This window comes from Arctopsyche grandis, chromosome 3 (assembly GCF_051622035.1).
Source record: "Arctopsyche grandis isolate Sample6627 chromosome 3, ASM5162203v2, whole genome shotgun sequence".
NCBI classification, from domain to species: Eukaryota; Metazoa; Arthropoda; class Insecta; order Trichoptera; family Hydropsychidae; genus Arctopsyche; species Arctopsyche grandis.
Genome location: NC_135357.1, coordinates 20496101 through 20517572, shown reverse-complemented (window position 1 = coordinate 20517572; position 21472 = coordinate 20496101). Strand labels below are relative to the sequence as shown.

Here is a 21472-nt window from a genome sequence, read left to right as displayed (position 1 = left end):
CGCCACAGTGCTTACGGAGCAGGGCCGTATTCGGAATTGCCGACGCGGAGGCAGCACTTTTCGAACCGAAGATCCCTGGGCTCGCAAGTTAACCATCCTCGAAACCAAAACTGTAGCAGTTTACATATTTAATCTATCCGGAGACTGTTCCCTTTTCTAATGGAATGGAATGTGAAAATGTGAAGCCGTGTGTGTAAACAAATACGAGAACTACAGGGATGGTTAATCACAGCCATACACTCATGTATGTACATATACATATGTGTATTTATTTATTTATACATATATTACTTTTGCCAAAGAGCCCCTTCTTTTTTGATACAATATTTGATATCAAATCAATTATTCAGGAGATAAAAATGTACAGTGAACATTAAATTTAGTTGTGTGTATTTTCCATAGTTAGAAAACTGTGTATGTACATATTTATCCTATCATACTGAAAGTTAATTAACTGTGTAATTTTTTTTCAATTTATTTTATGGTCAATAATTGTAGTAGAGATGAAAAAATATGCCATAAATTTTACAAAGAAAAGAAAAAAATCAGTTGAAATACAAAACAGAATAAAAGAGAAGGAAAAAATAAATATTGAAACATTAAACATTAGCATTATGACTACAATGCTATAATAAAAAACTGTTCTTATATGTAAATTTCACAATAGAGAGTTAATAATAATATATTTAAAAGGAGACATTTCAGATTCAGGCTTTTAAATTATACCGCATGTACTTAGTGCGTAGATGTCCAATGCAAACAACATATTTACATAAAATAATTCATGAGTGAAAACGTAACAATGGCATAGATATTTTTTACAAATTTTAAACAAAAATATGTATACATATGTACATTTAACACATATGATGACATTTTCAATTAAAATAATTCAAAAAATTTGAATAGAAATTAGGAGGAAACCGTTTAGAATTAACGTAAACATTTGGCTGAGCGATCTGAAATTTTATCGACTTGAGGATTTTAAAAGCGGCCCCTTCCCAAGTTTTGTATACATGCATACATATAAATAAGTAGGTGTATACCTACCAAAATATATGTATATAAGAGTACACGATCGTTATACTCGGGGTGCGATTGTTAGGGTCGACCCCAACACTACCGGTACAATATGATTTACATAAAACGAACATTACTTTAAATCAGTGCACCGAAGTTGACCGTGGAATAGAAAAGTCAGCGGAAAAATATGTATTTTTTTCCAACAAATAAATTATTCACGTTGGTAAGTATGTACCAGTAAGTAGATTAAGTTGTTGTGTCGAATATATCTTGTGTGTAGATTTAAATGATTTATACGCACGATGATAAACGATTAAAGTTAACGCAAATGTTTAATTTAGTCAAAGTGGGATACACTAATGAAATTTTAATAAAAGGTATAACGTAAATTTATGAATGTTAAGTAAGTAGAATAAAGTTTTATTATACAGTTTGTTTTAAGTTTTTGAATGGTTAAATATACAAATTCTTTTATCACCAGCGTCGGAAATTTTATTTGAATATTTCGTATTTATATCAATTTTTAAATTACGAACGATTAAGAATCCACAGGTTTTACGCAACAAAATTCCAAGTTAAAATATTATCGCTAATGCAAAAATGAGGATTATGAAAATGTTGGTCACGCAAATTATTCTAAGCTCATATTTTTCTATACATAATTCGAATGTATTTTCAAAGAAATTAGCTCTGGTTTGCTAATATATTATAATAATTGAAATGGTATTTATAAAATGATTTTTTAAAATTATTATCTTATGCGTCTTTTTTATATCACAGGTTGATTGCACAAGGGTTGCAAAACACAAATACAGCCAATTTACGTTCATGGTGAGGGAGAAGATAGATTAAGTAACGAGGGGAGAGCAAAGTAAACTATTACAAATTGGATAAAGAATACTCAACGATGGAAATTTCACGTAAAAGCAAAAAATAAACACAAATATTCGAAACGGCAAAATTGTACAGTATAATATTTGAAAGAATAACATTTTGAAGTCTCATATTAATTTTAAGATATAATAAAAATGAGAAAAAAAGTATTCAAATTTGAACAAAAGCGAGAGATAATAGTAAAGAAAATACACGAAATGATAAGATTGTGGTTGCGATGTGCTCTCTCCGACGTTCCCCCTCTTGGGATCGTATATTTTTTTCGTTGGACAGAATAATATAGAAGTGTTCCGATAACGGCATGAGACATCTTTGTTTGGTTTCTCCAACGGTGAGGAGAGGGGGAGAGGAGGGGCGTATCAAACAAGGGGACGTTTGGAAGCAGTTTCGCTCATAGGGGTGGGAGAAAATCGCGCAAAATAAATATTTATTGATCTGGCACATCGCGGTAATCATCAAGATGACATGCGAAAATTAAAATCACTTAAGAATATAAATACAAAAAAAAAAACATAGATAAAGTAAAAATACGTGTAACGAAATAAAATAATGGGAACGTTGGGGATGCGAGTTTTTGGTTCGTAACAAACTAAATCTAGTCGTAATGAGGAGAGGGAGGAGGGTCGCGAAAGTTGGACTTGTTAGGTAACAAGTATCGAGGACATGAATAAAGAGAGACCGTTTTGTTTCAAAGTACATTTTCACGAAAAGGGGAGATGTGGCGAGAGGTTCTGGAGTGTTACGTGGTCCAATAATATTAGCCGACGTTTAGTTGTGACCGAAACGGCCGAGAGTTGTTTGTTAACAGTTGTTTAATTACTTTGCTTATGTCATCATTTAGCCGGGGAACGAGTGCAGGCAACCCCGTAACAATCTAGCCCACAGAATCCGGTGGCCGAAAGCGATAGCGATGATGGGATTGGAAATGCGTCCAAACAATCAACTGAATCTATGAGGCAAGACCAAATTTGACATAATGAGACTATCTACAATAGATGACCACTCTGAAACGATCGTATATATACATACATACATACAGACATATATGTACATATTCGTTCGAGGGTAAAAAGTATTGAACGTGCCTAGAAGAGTATGGAGAGTAATTTAATGTAAATTTTATGTAAGCATCTAACTACTTTGCGACTCTAGGGTTTACATTATGTACATATATAAAAGGTATAATATGCGTATATATAAATATATATATATATATATATATATATATATATATATATATATATATGTATAAATGTATGTGTGTATGTAGTTTTAGAGGATCTGTGGAGTGATAATTTCTTTGGAAATTAAAAGAATAATTATATATAATTCAGTGTTCACTTAATTATCAGTAATTATTGTGTGATATTAAATTGTAATAAAAATGACCACTGACACGAAAGCCATGTCAAACGTAAAGGAGGTATGTAATAAAAAGGATATTCAATACGTATTGCTTATAACCGACTAACAAATATAATCATGCAATGAATTTTGAGATTTTTTATAAAATTTATGTTTCAATATTCGAAAATTTTTCGCAGTTGATATATGTACATAATTCGTATTTCTTGTGAAAGATGAGTTAAAATTAATGCCATGATATATTTTATTAAAACGGAATGCGAATACAAAAAAAAATAAGGAAAATTATTAGTCCAAATAAGAGGAATTTTTAATACGTAAACAACAATTTTGAAATTTTTTCTCCTTTGTGTATTTTAGGGAAGGAAGAAAAATCATTATTTTTGGAAAAATTGAAAAAAATGCTTCAATTTGATTAAAAAAAGCCCTCGTCGTGATTTTTCTTCTTTAATAAATTTAAAAGATAGGGAAGGATGAATGACAGTTTAAAAAAAAACAGCTTTTATGAAATTGAAAGCGTTATGCATTAGTTGTTAGGTGACAAATTAGTGAAAAAAATACTCGATTAAAATATCTGTTTGAATAGTACATATATACATTAGAGGAATAAAAGTCAACCTAAGGTGCCAGTGGCAGTGGACTTTATGGAGTACGGTTTGTGTGAAGAAGGGTAGTGGAAACATTTTAAACGGGAGTGTTTGCGCTAACCCTCACCGGCCGGGCACTTGACCGGGCATTTATGCGAGTCAACACGACCGAAGAGGGTTAACAATACATTTTTTAGCTCATTAATATGCAGTAAATTTGCAATATTTGCATGCGTTCATCCCCATGTCTGTGTAAACATGCGGAGGAGCCCTTGAATGTTTGCGCACACGATACAAAATCAACACAGCCTGCCTATTTATTGCCCGTACGCAATGCAAGAACTCGGCACTAATACACAAATTAATTTTTGGAACTGGGAATTCTTCAATTTTTCATATGAATTGAATGAAAAAAGGTGCATATTAATCAAATGAAAACATTATTCTGAATCGGTGGGTGTCTCTGTTCCTCTCTTTCCCTCCGTGAACGAATTCAGCATTAATTTGCGCCGGCAATGAGGATGCGGCTATTTATACGCGCCTCCGCACACATAAATCTCGTTTCAAAATCCTTGTAAGAACTGAACAGATGTACGAACACTTCGCCTAGAAATAAATAGAGCCTCCGTCGGTTGTCTCGCGCGAATTGGTGCGCACAAAAGACTCCGTAGTGAGTGAAAGTATACCCCGGGCGAGCAGACGGGCACGCACGGGTTAAATTTTCCCGAACGTACATACTCTGTCTACATAGCATTATTTTCGAGTGGAAGATTAATACTACTACGCCAAGTTTCGAGGTATGAACGCCACTTAGCAAAGAGTTTTCGTCAAATTTATACACATATTATTTACAGTCCAAAATGACGTAATACTGTTCATATAACGTAAATATTACATTAGACATACATACATACATACCAAATTCTGGTATACGATAATATTAATTTAGAGGTGGAGGTGTATACCTGAAACAGAAGAAAAAACAGCAATTAACAATATGTTAGACGAATTTACACACATACATAATATATGGTTTGATACGCAACACGACGATTAATTAATATTAAGTTTGCGTAGAAATTTATCCGCGATCCTGTTAGTTAAATTTGTACATACACATACATATGTATGTATGTACGTTCATTATCGACTGTCGGTTTTGCACGTTTCGCCGAGTTTGACACGAGTATCAAAGATAATTGTCATATAATACAAGATTATTATCTATTAAGAAATAGTTTTAACGAATAAATACACGAAATTATTTACTGTAAAATCTGAAACAAAAAAATTGTCTGTTATCATGTAGTATACGTAAATACACATATTGGCCTTTGAAATAAATATAATAAAAAATATCAGTGAAATTTCGTGAAGCGAAATGAACCGATATGTCAATACATTTTACACTGTGTTTCATGTGTCATTTCTGTGACAGACTATATTGTGCGACTTCAATGTGGAACGTGTGCCACAAAATAAAGAAGATTACAAAAACATATGTACGTACCTACATTATATACATATAAAATAAAATAAATTACATTGCTATTTAGTTTGTGACCGAAATATTGACAAGCTTAATCGAGGTCGGGGGTTTGTCGACTGCTATAAATGGAATTCTTTCAAAGGTTTATCCGGGATTTTTTCAAGAATAGTGCGTGCATATTACGAAAGAATTTTTCTAGGAGCACGCGATAGAAATGAAAAAAAGATGTTTATTAGCAATCGTGGGCGCAGGTGGTGCAAGATTTTCTTCTACAGTCAGACAAACACGGGTGAACGTGACGAGCTTTCGAGACTAGGGGGAGGCGGAAAGTTCGCCCGCTTACACCTTGGATTCTATGTAAATTTAATGAAATCTCTCGCTCCTTCTATAACCGAGATTCGCCATATTAAATCGATATATGGGTTCATATATATATATATATATATATATATATATATATATATATATATATATATATATATATATATATATATATATATATATATATATATATGTGTTGTCATAATTAGGTCGGGTCACAAGATAATCTCAAAACCACGAAGCTAAGCCGATCAGCATTAGTTTAGAGACGTACTTTTGCAGCGTAACGTTATACGACGAAATCACTGCATTTAAGAAAAACGCACAAAATCTGCGACAAAATTTAAATTGTCTCAATTTTAAGCCAAAAAAGATGTAAAAGTAATATCCGGCTCCTTAATTGCAATGTCCAACCGTCTGCTCGTAAAAGACTTGACGGGGATTTTTTCTTTTACTTGAGATTTCAACAGATAGAACAAAGTATTAAAGAAAGATTTAAGTATGTATGTATATTAAAAAAATCCTATTAAATATAAATTATTTTACTTATTGTACGTATTTATTTAAAATTCATGGAAATTGGGTATACATACATATGTACATATGTATGTGTAAATATGGGTTTATATTTTTAAATAATTTGAAAACAATGACCAGAAATTGAATGTATGTAGAAAAGTATTCATTATAATGGAAGAATAGACAAAAAATTGTGAAAGGTAGTCGAGCTTATCTAATTATTTTTGGGAGATTGTATCTAATTAATTAATTTGCACTCATTTCGAAATGGACCTGGGTAAATCTGGGTATGACTGTTAGAAATAGATACAATAATAACAGTTGGTCACTATTTAGGGGTGAACGAAAATGGCATAAAGGGTTTAGAAAATGTACGATATGACATATTGCTGGGCTACTGGGATTAGCATAAATTAAATGCAAAAAGAAAATGCATGTACGATAACAATCTAGGAAATGTATTCAAAAATAACATAATTACGCACGAAGCCACCCACCCCAGCACCTGGGGTGTTAAGCCTTTGTTGAATTCAACCCCGTTCACCTACATATACGATAAGTAATTTAACAACTCGTTGGGGAAATGCACCGGAATTAAATGAAAAAAAAATAATATGTAAACAAATTCGCATTACGTTTTATCCATTCATTTTTGTATGGACAAAATACATTATACAATTCAAAGGAAAGGATGTTCAATAGCGGAATCACGTCGGCACACATGACCTCCCTTTGAAAGATTACACCAAAAAAAAGGCAGTATGATATAAAATTCATCAGAGTGCCATATGCCGTTTCTTTTGATATTGGGTATCTGTTGTCGAGATGGGAGCGTGAGGAGACGAATACTGTGAAAATCAACGAGACTAGACGTCAATATGGAAAGTGTTTCTTTGCACTGGGTGGAAAGAAGTAGGAGGCTTCGACTACGGCTCGTCTATGAACTCGTGCGAAATACACTATATTTCCATACGACACACGAATGAAATGCCACCACCTCACCCCAAACCTCCCCACTAAAGGGAACGAAAACGCCGGATGGGGGAAGAATAGAGGAAAAACGGGAAGTCAGAAGAAAATTTCACGTCAGCCACCCGCCCCCTCCCCTCCCCATCCATGCAAGAAAAACGTTATGATATCGGAAAATTCGGGAGCGGAAAAACAAGCGGTGGCATTAGATTTTGTTCGGGTGGACGGCTCAAATAAATCGATTCACAGAAATGGCGTTATTCGCGCGCAATGCGGTTCCATGTCAAAAATATCGAAATATATACACCTACTCTATCATTTGATCAATTACAGTATGTACATCATAAATGTAAAATAAGATATGTCGTACTGAAATTTACATACGAATTAGAGAGCACCTGAACAAATACAAAACATAATATAACAACCCTTATACAAGCTGTATAAGAGTTGAAAGTACAGCGCAATGTAATATTTGAATTACCAGCATTATTAATTCCTGGTAATGAGGCGCGGAATTTGAGACCAACCCTTAATACCAACCCGTCGCATATCTGCAGTCGGCAACCCCCATTAAGTAGACAAATTTTCATCCAACCCGAGAGTGACTCATCTCACGATTTATCCGCCTCGGGCGACCAGCACCCCGAAATGGCCGATGACGAGCGTGGTGACTAACGAGACCGAAACTCTCCTCTCGGTGCACCCTTCATTCGCCACTGAGAGATGGGAGAGAAAAATCGATACAGTCAGCCTACCATCCATCCTCCACCCCGACAATCTCGCCCCCCCCCCCCACAAAATGAATAAAGCATTCATTCGCTCGCCGCGGAGCATTCTCAGACTTAATGAAATCATTAATGCGTATCTCGATCAGATGCTTCTCGAGTTGTGCCACCCCAGGCAGATTTCGGTTTTCAATTTCTACCCATCCGTCTGCCGCCCACCTATACATACATACATATATACCTGTGGCCGGATTTTCACCTGGCTATGCGCGATTTAATTACGATGAACGGGATTCGCGTACGAATCAAAGGAGATATTTTCGATTGCGTTAATTAGGTTGAAAAAATTTTACGCGCTGAATCAAAAACGGTGTTTTCATTTGCAAAACAGTCCAAGCCCACAACGTACCGAGTTTTTGTAAATTATGTAAACGAGTATGATAATTACAGTTAATGTGCGCGATATCTAACAGGGGTGCGAGTTATAAGGGCGGCGGCCGTCTTATCCGCCAAACAACCGTTCCATCGTATGATTAATGGGAATAGTGTACAGGGACGTAGTCTCAGATCTTTGTGGATATCCGTTCGCTACGATGACGACAAAACTATTAGCATAAACGTCGGATATGGAATTCCCGCGCGTAAGCACTTTACAGTGGATAAAATATAACTACACTTGCATACTACCTATAGTACATAGTAGGTAAACCAAATGTGGCTAAAAAGTAACACGAGCGTACACATGATGTATTGAATGAATGGCAAAATTGATGATCGTACTATATATTTCACATCCATACATGTAAAACCAAGTAAATACATACGTATATAAAATGTTGATGTATTCTGATTTTTTTTCCCTATTGTATTCATTTTTATTATGTATTTATTTTTTTCTTTTGTTTTTGTAGCATATTTTTCTGCTTTTGCTTTTTTTTTATTCTATTTATTATTTTTTTTCTCTGTTTTCTTATGTAGGCCAGATGTGGCGCATAAGCTTCTTCCTGTAATGCCACAATGGTCTAAAACTAAAAAATAAAATGTATAAAAAACTGTAAAATCTAGCATGAAACTGCAACTAACCTGGAAGATATTATAAGTACATATAAGTCGTTCCATGTATGAAGGCCTATTCCCAAATAATTTTAGAATATGCTTAAAATAGGTGCGTATCAAAATACCGAATTTAAAGATTATCACATCAATGAGAGCAGGTTTTTATAATAGCAGAATATACTACATATACATACATATCTATAGTATGTATATCTACATACATACATACATATCCTTATATGCGACATTTTTATATATGTAAACTATTGTAATCCACGAGTAAATTTAAAGATATTGCTTCAAAATTCGGTTACGTACATACATATGTATGTACAAACATATGAGCCGTTACATTTGAAAGTGGCGGAAGTCGAATTTTCAGTTCAAAAAACACTATTTCTGTTTGAGTTAATTCACAAATTGTTATCACTTAATTTTATTCGATATGTCCAGAATCTCGGAAAATCAGAATAAACGTATTACAGGCCAACAGTATTTATTAAATATTGTTAAACGCAAAATATTATATTGAATGCATATACATATGTATATGACGAAATTATATATTAAAGTGTACCTATGCCATTTTCTTACTTAGGATACACATACATATGTACTGGAAAATATTAAGAAGATTGCTTAAGTTCATGTTCGTTTAAGGTTAAAGATCGTTTGTAAATCATACAAAACAAATGATGATTAATTAGCTCTATATGTATTTATATACACGTGAGTATGTACTGTACATATACCTACATACTCAGAAAAATAATCAACGCAAATTAACGAGGAATTTTAAAATTATTTACATAAAATATTGCTGGAAAATAGTATAAAACGATATCTCTACATACATTGAATCATACAACATTTAATATATGTACTCGTATGTACTTACAGCATAGCTACATATGATCCAATACTGGGGAATAACTGTAAGCCACGAAGCCAACTATTTATTATACTTGTTACCTTCACGAATAAACCTAGGCTTAAAATAATAAAAAAACCAAACCAAACCACCGTTTACATACAAATGTACACACGGAGGGTTAATTGAGCCATATTGGAAACAGGCGAAGAATTCGGCTTTATTCAGCCGGCAAACGCATTTTTGCAGTGAATTCCTGCGGAATCGGAGGGTCGACAATGAACCCATCGTCAAAACAGGGAAGTATTTATATATACATGTATACAATATATACGTAAGTCTAAATATAAGCCGATCTCATAATAATTAAACCGAAGAGATTTCGCTTTAATGACATGGACGAAGCTGGCCCTTGGTGGCGTCCCTCTCTCACACCCTCACGAGCGATTTTGAGCTCACGGGGGTAAGTTGGGTCATGTTACCCTCGTAGCGGGGTGAGTATGGTAGTAGCCGCCACCCTCGGGATGGGGAAAGAAGGGGATGGAGGTGGCAATAAATATTCGGCCGGCATCGTGTGACAGATTAGCGTCAAGGGCGGACGTGAATTAGGCGGCCGGTCGTGGACTGCGACCCGTGGGCGGACCACCATTGACCACCCCTCGGTACCCAGCCGCGCACTTAGGTCTAATTAAAACACCCCCTTCGCGAGTTCGGGCGAGAATCGAGTGTTTGATTACGCCGCTTTATGGAGTCCGGCCCTAATTGAACGCCTTCGGGAAAACAACACAACTCCACTATTCATATTTTCCTTTATTGGAATAAATATGAACGATAATATTATCCAGGATATTGGGGCAGAGCAATTTTTGAATTGCTCTCTTCTGGAACCAAAATATTTGCTTCGGGTTCGCTTCAGCTCCTAATAGTCTAATTCAAATTAGCAATACTCGGACAATCAAAATTTCGCGTACGCCGACTTCGCTCCAGCTCCGAGCAAATTCCCCTTGTTCCATTTCTCCACGTTTCAGCCCCTAACTCCGCTCCAAAAGGCCCGATATAATTTAACTTTTTTATTAGATTATGATATGAAAAATTTTAAATTGAACTATTTTCATATCGACAATGCATTGTTAGCCAAATTAATTTGTGGAAGTTTTATCATTGAAAACAAAATAAAAAATTTAAGAAACTATTTATTGTACATATTTCATATTGGTGAAAATTGCATATCAAATTTACAGTGTTGATATCGGACACTATTTTTAAATAAGTCTCAATTTCAATTATTCTTATTAGGAACGTCCGTTTTGTTTTAATTTAATGGTTGAAGGTCATTTTTATTGTATTTTGTATGTCATTATGTCAACATATTTATTTATTCCATTTATCGCTGTTTTTAGTAACTCTGAACCATTTCATCCCACACATTTTCCTGAATTCATCCACCCATCTTCCATGTGGCCTTTCTTACACTTATCATGTATTCATGGGTACCACTCGAGCACTTCTTTCGTCCGTCCTTCTAGCTACATGACCTGCCCATTGCCATTTAAACCTCTTTACTCTCACTATTTGTACATCAACTAAGCATATGATCATATAATCCTATCTTACACATACACACACACAAACACACATACATACATATCCTAATGTAATTCCAATGTAATTCAATTAAGCATGCATGTTGACCACGATAAGATTTCCGAACAAATAGTATTTGTTTTGTGCGACCTCACTGCCAAATTTCAATCCCACATGATTAATAATAATAATTTGATATCACGCCTAAGCAATGGAAAAGTTGTTTTAGAAACTTTTATAGTGCGCGTGTCAAAATTGACAGTAGCTGTCGGCTTACAAAAGACGAGTGTACCGAAGGGTTGTCCTAAGCGAGGGGTTCTGTCGCCAAAGGGTTACACAGCGCCATTGAGGTTGTTGTCACATAACAGGGGAAAGAAGGGAGAGGCTGGACGATGATTCCATTACCAGTGAACGTGGATTACTAATATATTGGGATTATGAGGATGAGAGTGCACACGCTGCGATACATGATGTGATGATATGTGGTGCGTGCGCATCGAAGCACAACTCTGAAGGTGTTCAAAGGGAATTACGTCCACTGGGTGGTGCTTAAAAGGATTAAACAGTGCATCGAAATATTCTATATGCAAATTAAAATAGTGGAAAAATTTATATCAATACAGAATGGAATGGATTTAAAATCTAATTTTCAATTTTAAATGCATGAAAATTAACTAAAAATCTATTTTGATACCGAAGAGCACTACATTTATATTTTGAAACATATTGAATACTAGTTTTGGGCCTGTTGATTTCATCGGGTGGTTTCGGAAAGGATTTGATACACGAATTAAAATAAAGTTTTATGTTATATACATATAAAGAAACAGGTTGTGTTCGATGCGCTATCCTCTTTTTTCAAATATCGTTAAAATATAATAAATAATAAATTAATTATATTTCAAATAATTTAATATAACAAAAAGTTAAAAACTTTGCTAAACAAAATTATATGTACTTAGTCTTATATGAACATTCATGAAAATGGTTTTAGTCAAGAGGTTAACGTAAATATTTGGTCGTGTTATAAACGAAATCAATTATAAACAAACTTCAGTCATAGACCTCGCAACCTTGGCCAATAATATAGGTCGAAAAACCTGGTTAAATTATGTGTCATTTATAACACTCTCTCTAAGAGAGGCCGTGGTTCCCTTGTTAGCGCGTTGGCATCTACATAGAGCAAGACATCACATCACGGGTTCGAAACACAAGCTGATATATTTAGAAATTCATTTTATTTTTTGAATATCGTTAAAATATAATTAAATTTAATTAAAAAATATATATTTAATTATCTAATATGAAAACAAAAAAAATGGTTCAAAACCTCGCTAAATAAAAATATTATAATTACGTATTTTTATATGGCGAGAAAGAAACATTTTAATTAATGTTTAAAAGGCCATGTAAATATTCTACGATGGTTTCACGGCTAAGTCTCTGAACTCAGGTATACCTATAAGAGGATATTTGTGTGCGTGTGAAAGTTCTCAGGTTCGACTCCGAATGAGATTTTATACAAAGTTTAGGCTTTTTATCGGTTCATCATTATGTTCGGCTAGCGATAGGACACACACACAGATTACCGTCTTCATATATATAATATGTATCTACATACATACACTTTCATACAATTCACTTAAGAGGCACTGAGCAATGTTAGTAAAGCTCTCGAGATCTTGTTGCTTCAATGAAGTATCACAATATTAGCATAATTATGCATATTATTTACTCGTGCTTAAAGCAAAAAATTGAATATTTGTTTTTAGGCATAATTATAACACGAATATTTACATCATTGTCATTTCTGCTTAGGATCTGAGTGCAGATTTTTCCCTATCATATGGGATTTAAAATTCATTGACTAATAATAACAAGTGCATGAAGTCACCGAGATAAGAAAGTCTGTAGCATATTTTACATTTTATTCATAATAATTAAAACATAAATATAAAAAAAAATTGCACTCATCTTCAAAATTACTATATGTTAAGAATTATGTAAGACATTATTGAACACTATATATACATCGTATATGTTACAGTTAAAGTGTATCTTCCAGTAATAATATATTTTGACTAGTTGGAATATATTCCATCTAACCCGCGTAAGTTGATTCATATGGCAAATTACATTTCAACTGGTCAAAATATATTACAACTCAAAATACAGTTCAGCTATATGTTGTTACCAGGTAAAATGGAGAGGTTAGGTTTTCGTAAAAATGTCACTCGACGAGTAAATTGAGTTGTAAAGTCACATTTTTGTTTTTATCACATTCTTAGAGTTAACGTTATACGATACTCATTTCCAATTTTCGTAATGCCTAAGTAAATATTAACGCATTATTGAAAAGCATCGTAACCTGTGCACCGCGGTAATATGTGTTTCCCCGAACAGCACTTCGGCCTAATGCGTGCGAGTGAGATCGCGTGTGAGGGAGAAAACCGATGTTAGTTAGTGTTTTGGCCCTATGCATATACGGAATGACTAGCGACTGCCGATGAAGTACATACATAACATATGTACAATGTACGTAGCTGACAAACTCTACGAGTCGTAAACAATGTGTGCCGCGAATATCCAGAGGTTACGATGCTCTACATTATTGGTATTCGTAAAAACATCAGACCTGTCAAAACTCAACTATTATATGCGCATATTCTTGAAAGTGTATATGCGCTTGTAGAGTTATAATTTACCAGTTAAATTGTATTCGAATATGAATGACCTAAAACGCCAGTTGGAATATATTACAACTCGAAATACACTTCGACTGAAATATATACATATGTATGTACATACATACAACGGCATATTCGTGAAATACGCTTTATAAATGAATAAAAAAACATGTATGCAATGTTGTAATCGAAGTTAAATATGAAATATAAATTGAATTAAGTATGAAAAAATTCATACATATGTACATATATCAAAATAAAGCAAATATAGTGTTGAATACGAAACAAAATTTAATATGCATATCATAACAAAGTTGTTCATTAAATTTACATCTCCAGTTGTAACGAGCAATTGGGTACTGTATAGCGAGCTCATCTAAACTATACGTGCTACAATTGAAATTAATAACCATTTTGGAAATATACATATGTACATATCATCGTTTATAATAAAATCTACTGAGCATCTGTGCAACGTATCAATGTCAAATTGTAATAATGGAATAGTTTGTAAACTTTGTGCGGCTAGCGTGGGATATTTTCATAAGGAATTGGTGTTATTTATCTGGTTTTCCAGAAAATCAGATTGGGAAAAATCGGACTGGCGCATTCATGCGATGAACGGACGAACATACACGAGTCTTCCTCTTTAGCTGCCGTGTCCCCCATATACATACATATGTATGTACATTTCTATCGTATGAATATCCGAATACGCTTTATTGAATTTATTCATGGCGTCGCTTTATTGACAGGCATCGTGATGCCTCATGTATTATATCTACGTATATGATATAACATGTTCAACTAACACACACACACACACACACGTAAACTATACACTGTGAATGCATCCCAAGAAGCTGCTCATACATATGTACATATGAGAAAGGAGTAAATACATTCGTATGTATTATAATTGGGATGATTTGTTTTCGCTGGAATTGGTTAGGTTTACGCGAAAAATAAATGTCGTCCACTAATCCTTGGAAACAATGGTTAGTTTAAATTGCCGTGGAAATATACAAAAGAGACGTTTTCAATACGGCAGAACGAAATGACAGGAATATGTTCGGTAGAATGAACATAAATGGCATGAAATAAAAAGGGTTGAATGCACATTATGAAAGCATTTGTTCAGATACCATTGCACAGTTTTCTGGGATGGTTCATTCGACATTTTCACTTATTTTCATTGTCATTGTTCGATATATTATACAAATGTATATGTGCATTTAATTTTTATGAAACGAACCTTTTTTTTATTGAACAGTCGGAAGCTCCAAGTGAACGTCAAATACGGAAATTAAAATAATTATAATTAAGAATTGAATAAAAATCAGAAACAAAAGCTTATTTTCATTTTGTGAAGAAAACACTATTCTTATGTTTTTGTTTATATACTTCATAGTAGTTTGAATTAAAAAAAATAAGACATAAATTATATTTTTATTACTATTTAATATGGTAAAATAAACTAATAAAAATAATATTTCTAAATACTGACATAGAATAATATCCCGAATAAGATATATTGTGTATTTGTGTAACGTTATCATGTGCCGTATAAAAAGACAACCCTCGACAAGATGTACCGAACGTGTCCATGTACGTGTGCGACGCAATTCATCTTCTGCAAAAACCACCCTAAAAGTTCTTTTTACACGAGAAGAGGAAAAAAAATGAATGCACGTATATAAAAAATACTGTAATCGTATCAGAATCACCCCACCGTGTCAAACGACGTCATGCGTTGTTATCCAATCAGGAGCTTTATTTTCACGATAAGTCTCGCCGAAAGCTCGCTCGTATTCCTCAATATGTTTTCAAGTTTATTCAGTTACTGTAACTGGACTACGGTGAACATCTACATATTTTGTAGACGTACAAAAAGAGAGGAAAACATAACAGGTTTTCTCGACGGCTGTCTTCGAAGTCAATACGATCTGTCCACATTTGTCGAAAATATATTAAACGTTTACGTACATACGAACATATACAAAATTGACTTACACGTGTATACTATATACATACATACATATATGCTAAATGTAAACAAAAATATATTTTCCAAAAGTTTATTGGAGTGGTGTAATTTACATATATCAAAATTTACCTCTTTTCCATTGTTTATTTAATACAAAATCCGGATTGATAGAATATATTGAATAGTTTCTAATAATGTCTTTGTTAAAACCCCTGGTAATACTTTTCGATTGTCATTAGATTACAGCTTATTGTTGAACGAATTTGATGCGTCCAATTTGTCATGGATTTCCTCTCATTTTTTTCATTATATCAAGATTATTTTTGTCATTTCTTTCATAGTAAAAAAGCTTAAGATTAAATGTTATTATATCACCTAGAATACATATGTATGTATATACTAAGGTTTCTGCCGGGTCGACCCGGGACAGAAATTCTGGGAATTCTTATCTCGAATACCGCGAAAAATGTTTCAATCAAAACGTTCTTTAAATGGTTTAATAAAGGCGAATTTATATTTTACGATGAAACAATTATGAAGCTTCCTTCCTTTTTTCTTGTATTGACGATTCCACAATAGAAGAAACTCTTAGATTCTGATGAGATAAGGAGTTATTGAATACGAAACTCGTAAAAAATAATCACGTAAATAAAAATTTCATCGACTTAAAAAATAAGTTTTATACAATAATAAATTTTTTTTTACATTTAATATCCCGGGTTCGCAGGAATCCAACGATCACAAGTTTCGTCCAGTGTTTTGAAAATTGAAAAAATCCGGGAAATCAGAGACCTTAATACATACTATAAAATATTATTGCGAATAATATATCCGAAGACGGTGAAATATTATTGTTTCATCAAATTATCGAGGATCAAACTAGAAGCTTTCTATTCATTTATATAATATTCTGACACTATTACCGATTACTAGATGTGCTGATATATGTATGTATATGTATGTACATATGTACGTACACAAAATAAAATAAATATGAATTGACATCCCTGGTTTCGGTAATCGTCGACGATGCGACATTCCGTCGATTTGCAGCGAATTATCAAGGGATTAGAATCCAACGACGAGGGTTGGCTCTTTTCGATGACAACGGCATGTCAAGAAAACACAAAGCGTCACAACAACAATATGAATTTCTTCAGTTAGAAAAGGGGACCGAAACCAACAATCCGGGCGAAAAGTGACGCGTCCATCAATCATCGACGAGACGTCAAACGGTTAGACGAGTGCAATCCTCTTATATGCAATTGCATTATCAATCTTGATCTAGACGTGAGATGCGCCGGCTAAGGGGCGGGTAGAATTTCCCGTAGGGTGCTAAATCTGACGCCTGGGGCTGCTGAGGAATCAATTAGAACGGCACTCTAGCAGCCCCACGCCAATGAGAGATTCTGCAGATTGATGTATCCGTCGTCGTGGAAAGTTTCCTGTCTCATAATTCACTTTGTTTTCAGGTCGCGGATGACTTGGCACAATCTTTCACCGAAGGCACACACCACATATGTATGTATGTACATGCATAGAAACAAGCGAGAATTACGCGATTAGTATCATATATTGAGGTGAAATACAAATATGGTATTCCAGAGACAATTAGTGCGAATCATGTTTAATATGAAATAAATAGTTGCGAATGAATGGATATTCATCAGAAGTGCATTTATAAATCAAACGGAATAGTTTCAGTGGGTGCACGTTTAACGGCTCGTTCACTTTGCATACAAATCGGCGCTCGAAGCACGGCTTCATTAGCGCTTTTCATCCGTTTTTCATGAAAGCTTACGCGGCGTAATAATAAATTGAGCAAATGTACCGACACTTAAATGCAGCCACTTCATCGGGAGAAACTTGGAAAACCGGAAAATCAGTCTAGGGAGGGGAAAAGAATGGCAGTATAATTTGAGCTTATTTATATTACAGCGTTCGAAAATAAATCTCGGCACGATTTTTTAAATTAAATACATGCGCAAATTAAAAGTATGTAAAAAGGGAAACGCACGTGAATAATTGAAAACGTGAGCGATTTCGTTCGTCACACGTGCTGTGTACTTGCGTGTTTTTTTCCTCTTTTTTTTTTTGAGAAAACAGGTCAGCCGTTTATTTATTTATTTATATGTGAGGTTCGTGTGGAATGGGAAACGCGCAGATCGGAAAATATTCTTTTATTCTTTTCGGGTCGAAGCAAAATGGGTATTGCGCGAATACGAAAGTAAAATTCGAAAAACCTACATACAGAGCCGCTTTCGTGATGTAACATTCGGTTTATGTGTAAGGATATTTTCCGATAAAGTGAGAAAACGTACGGCAACAAAGCAACGAGGCGAGAACTACGATTTTTCACCGGATTTTAGTGGCGATCTCCAAAGTTTCCTGTTGCCAAATCCATAAGATGCCGCAAAATCTAAATCTCTTTTTTTCTCGCTCCGAACAAACTACTACTATTGGGATTGATGGCGATCACGTGAAAGAAAAATTGAATTAACTCAAATCAAATTATGCACTACTGAATACTGAAACGTAAACACTAAAAGTGGGTTTAATATGTTGCATAATATACTTTAAAAATCGCTTTCCCAAAATATTATGTATTCCTTCGACAGACAAAAGTCTTTCAAAAAGAGCCCGCTCAAAGAATATCAATTACAATCATAAAAAATACAATTAAATTTTGAATTTATTCTTAATGGAAGGATATGGGGTCTTGAATACAATATATACACAAATAGCTATGAAATGTCTGTTCATGGATTTAAATATATATATTTTGTGTTTCTGGGAAAGAGACCCACCCTATTTAAGATATTCGATCTCGATATCTAACGAACGGGATCAAGCATTTTAAATAGAAAGATACCGAAAAAATCAGATTTTAAAATATGAATAAATTCGTAACAAAGCGTTAAATTAGCGAACAGAAGGGGGTACGAGACATGACCAGACCAATGCAGCAACTTCTTCTACGTTGCGGAACTGGCATTAATTTTCTTATCTTGTCTTCCCTACACACCCGGTGGATAATTTGATTAATAGTTTCTTACTCCCCCGTCCTCCTTTATCCGCAGTCCTGGTTGTGAAAGTTGCGTCTCCGCGAAGATCTCCCCTCGGCGACTTGTCTTGAAAGTTTTTAAATTTTTACAGCGATCTGGGTGGTGGTAGTGGACCTATGCTTTCCGCCGACTTAGGGAAATCCTTTAACATAGGATACGTGGGGAATCACCACCAGATTCGGTTGAGAGAACGACGTAGTTGGGAATCGATTATAAAATTAGAAGTAACGCTAATTATTCCATTTCGAGAGGAAATGTTATATAAATATGTTCGAAAATTTTCGAAAAATTCTGAGAAGTATGCTCCATACAGATAGTTGAGCTGATCCTTCCTAGAATTGCGGTCAATTAATATGAATTAATTAATCCGTACTTTGTCGATCAAGTGGGATCATTATCAAAGAAAAATTTCAATAAAGATATGTATGTATTTGTCAAATACATATGTATGTATATCAAAATTTTCTATTATTATGTAATTTGACAAGAAAAACGGTATAAACCGTATTAAAACTTTCGAAATAAAATGAAACGACTGAATCATCACCAGCATCAAAAAATGTGGTAGAAAAAAACAAAGGTAAAAATTGCCTAAAACCTTTAAGACATGAATAAAACACATAAAAAATAAATTTATATCTACACAAGAGTATACATATGCATGTATGTACTTATGTACAAATAAGAATATGTTAATTGAATAAGAAAATTTTTGAATACAAGAGAATCTCAGACGTGGACACTTTCAGTACAAAAATGTAGTGCATTTTCGATGTCCACCACTGTTCCGGAGAATTCAGTGACGTAGAGAGGGACGACAGACTTTTTCCCCTGCTAAAAGGGGAGTACATAATATACAAAGAGTTGCAGTTGCACGTGACCCGAATATATAAAACGACTTTTGTAATTTAATTGAAGGGTTAATAATGGTGCAATTTCGGATTGATATTCAATGGAAAATTAGTTTTTGTTGAATAAATGCTATTTACGAATAATAAAAACCGAATGTAAATACATGTACATACATATGTGTGTATGTACATACATATGAGCCGCTATATTTGAAGTCCACTTTTCTTTATTTCGAGAGATATTTCGCAAAAAATTAAATATAATGTTTTGCGTTTAACAATATTTAAAAACTAGTTTTATTTATTTATTTATATATAATTTTAGCTATTAGCTAATTTAAAAAAAAATACATCTTAATAACTTAAATCTAAAATTCTATATTTAACATATATGTACTGTCCCTCACAGTGGTGTCTCTTCGCTCCTCGCAATAATGCATCCATGGTCATAGAAGACCTGATGCACTCAGGGAGGGCGTTATACATTATTACACCCCTATGAAAGACACCCCCAACTGTCTTTCTTTTTCTTACTCTACCTACAACTAAATTGTTCTTATTTCGAGTGTAATGATTATGAATATCTCTATTTCCTATTCTATAATCTTTAAAATAATCGGGTAATAACTCATGATCTAACTTATAAACAAACGATAATGTGCTTAGCTTTAAACTATTACTAATAGTCAACCATCCCAATTCATCTAACATACTTCTAATACTTTTTAATCTACCAACATTAAAAATACCTCTCATAGCTTTATTTTGTAATTTTTGTATTTTCCTTAAATCTTGGCCACTAAACAAGTTAAGCACAGTGGCACAATACACTACGTGTGGAGTGAATTGTGCCACTGTGAAGTCTCTGAACTCAGGTATACCCATAAGATGATATTTGTGTTTATGTGAGAGTTCGCCGGCTCGAGAATTTATACATACATATGTATGTATATCGAATTAAAAGTAATGATAACAAATTGTGAATTTGAATTCAAAAAATTGAATTGAAAGTCAAACTGAAATAATATTTTTGGAACTGAAAATTGGGTTTCCGCCACTTTCAAATATAACGTCAAAGGTACATAATTTACAATAATGTATACAATGTACCTAGACATTGTAAAAACCTTTGAAGTGAAAACTAATAATTTGATGACAATCTGCGTTGTGATACTCTATATAAAATAGGTATGCTTATTATACATATGTAGTTTGTGATGAAGTTTTCCAGGATATTGTTTTCCGGATACCCGTTGGACGTATTTCTAAGCGGTTGTGAAAATTAATGGTTGATTAGATCCAATAAGCTGCTATCAGATGACGTCCTTTACAATTGAAATGTCGTAGAAGCTTTGACGACTATACATACATAGATCAATAATCAAATATTCATAAGTTCACAAATCTTTGGCCGTAATGAAATGTTGCGGTTTAAATAAGTGGTCGGGGCTACTTTTTAAATTAAAATAATTATTT

At 33.9% G+C, this 21472-nt stretch overlaps 1 protein-coding gene across 5 annotated transcripts in view; it reads right to left on the bottom strand.

The window, feature by feature from the left end:
• Sema1a (semaphorin 1a) overlaps positions 1–21472 on the bottom strand; it is a 306626-nt gene that overhangs the window by 75759 nt on the left and 209395 nt on the right. For 2 of the 5 annotated variants that reach the window (XM_077428191.1, XM_077428192.1), the window contains one exon: positions 4788–4834. The exons of the other annotated variants lie outside the window; for them this stretch is intronic. The gene's annotated coding sequence lies outside the window, so the exon portion shown is untranslated. The remainder of the gene's footprint in view (positions 1–4787; positions 4835–21472) is intronic. 5 annotated transcript variants of the gene reach the window in all.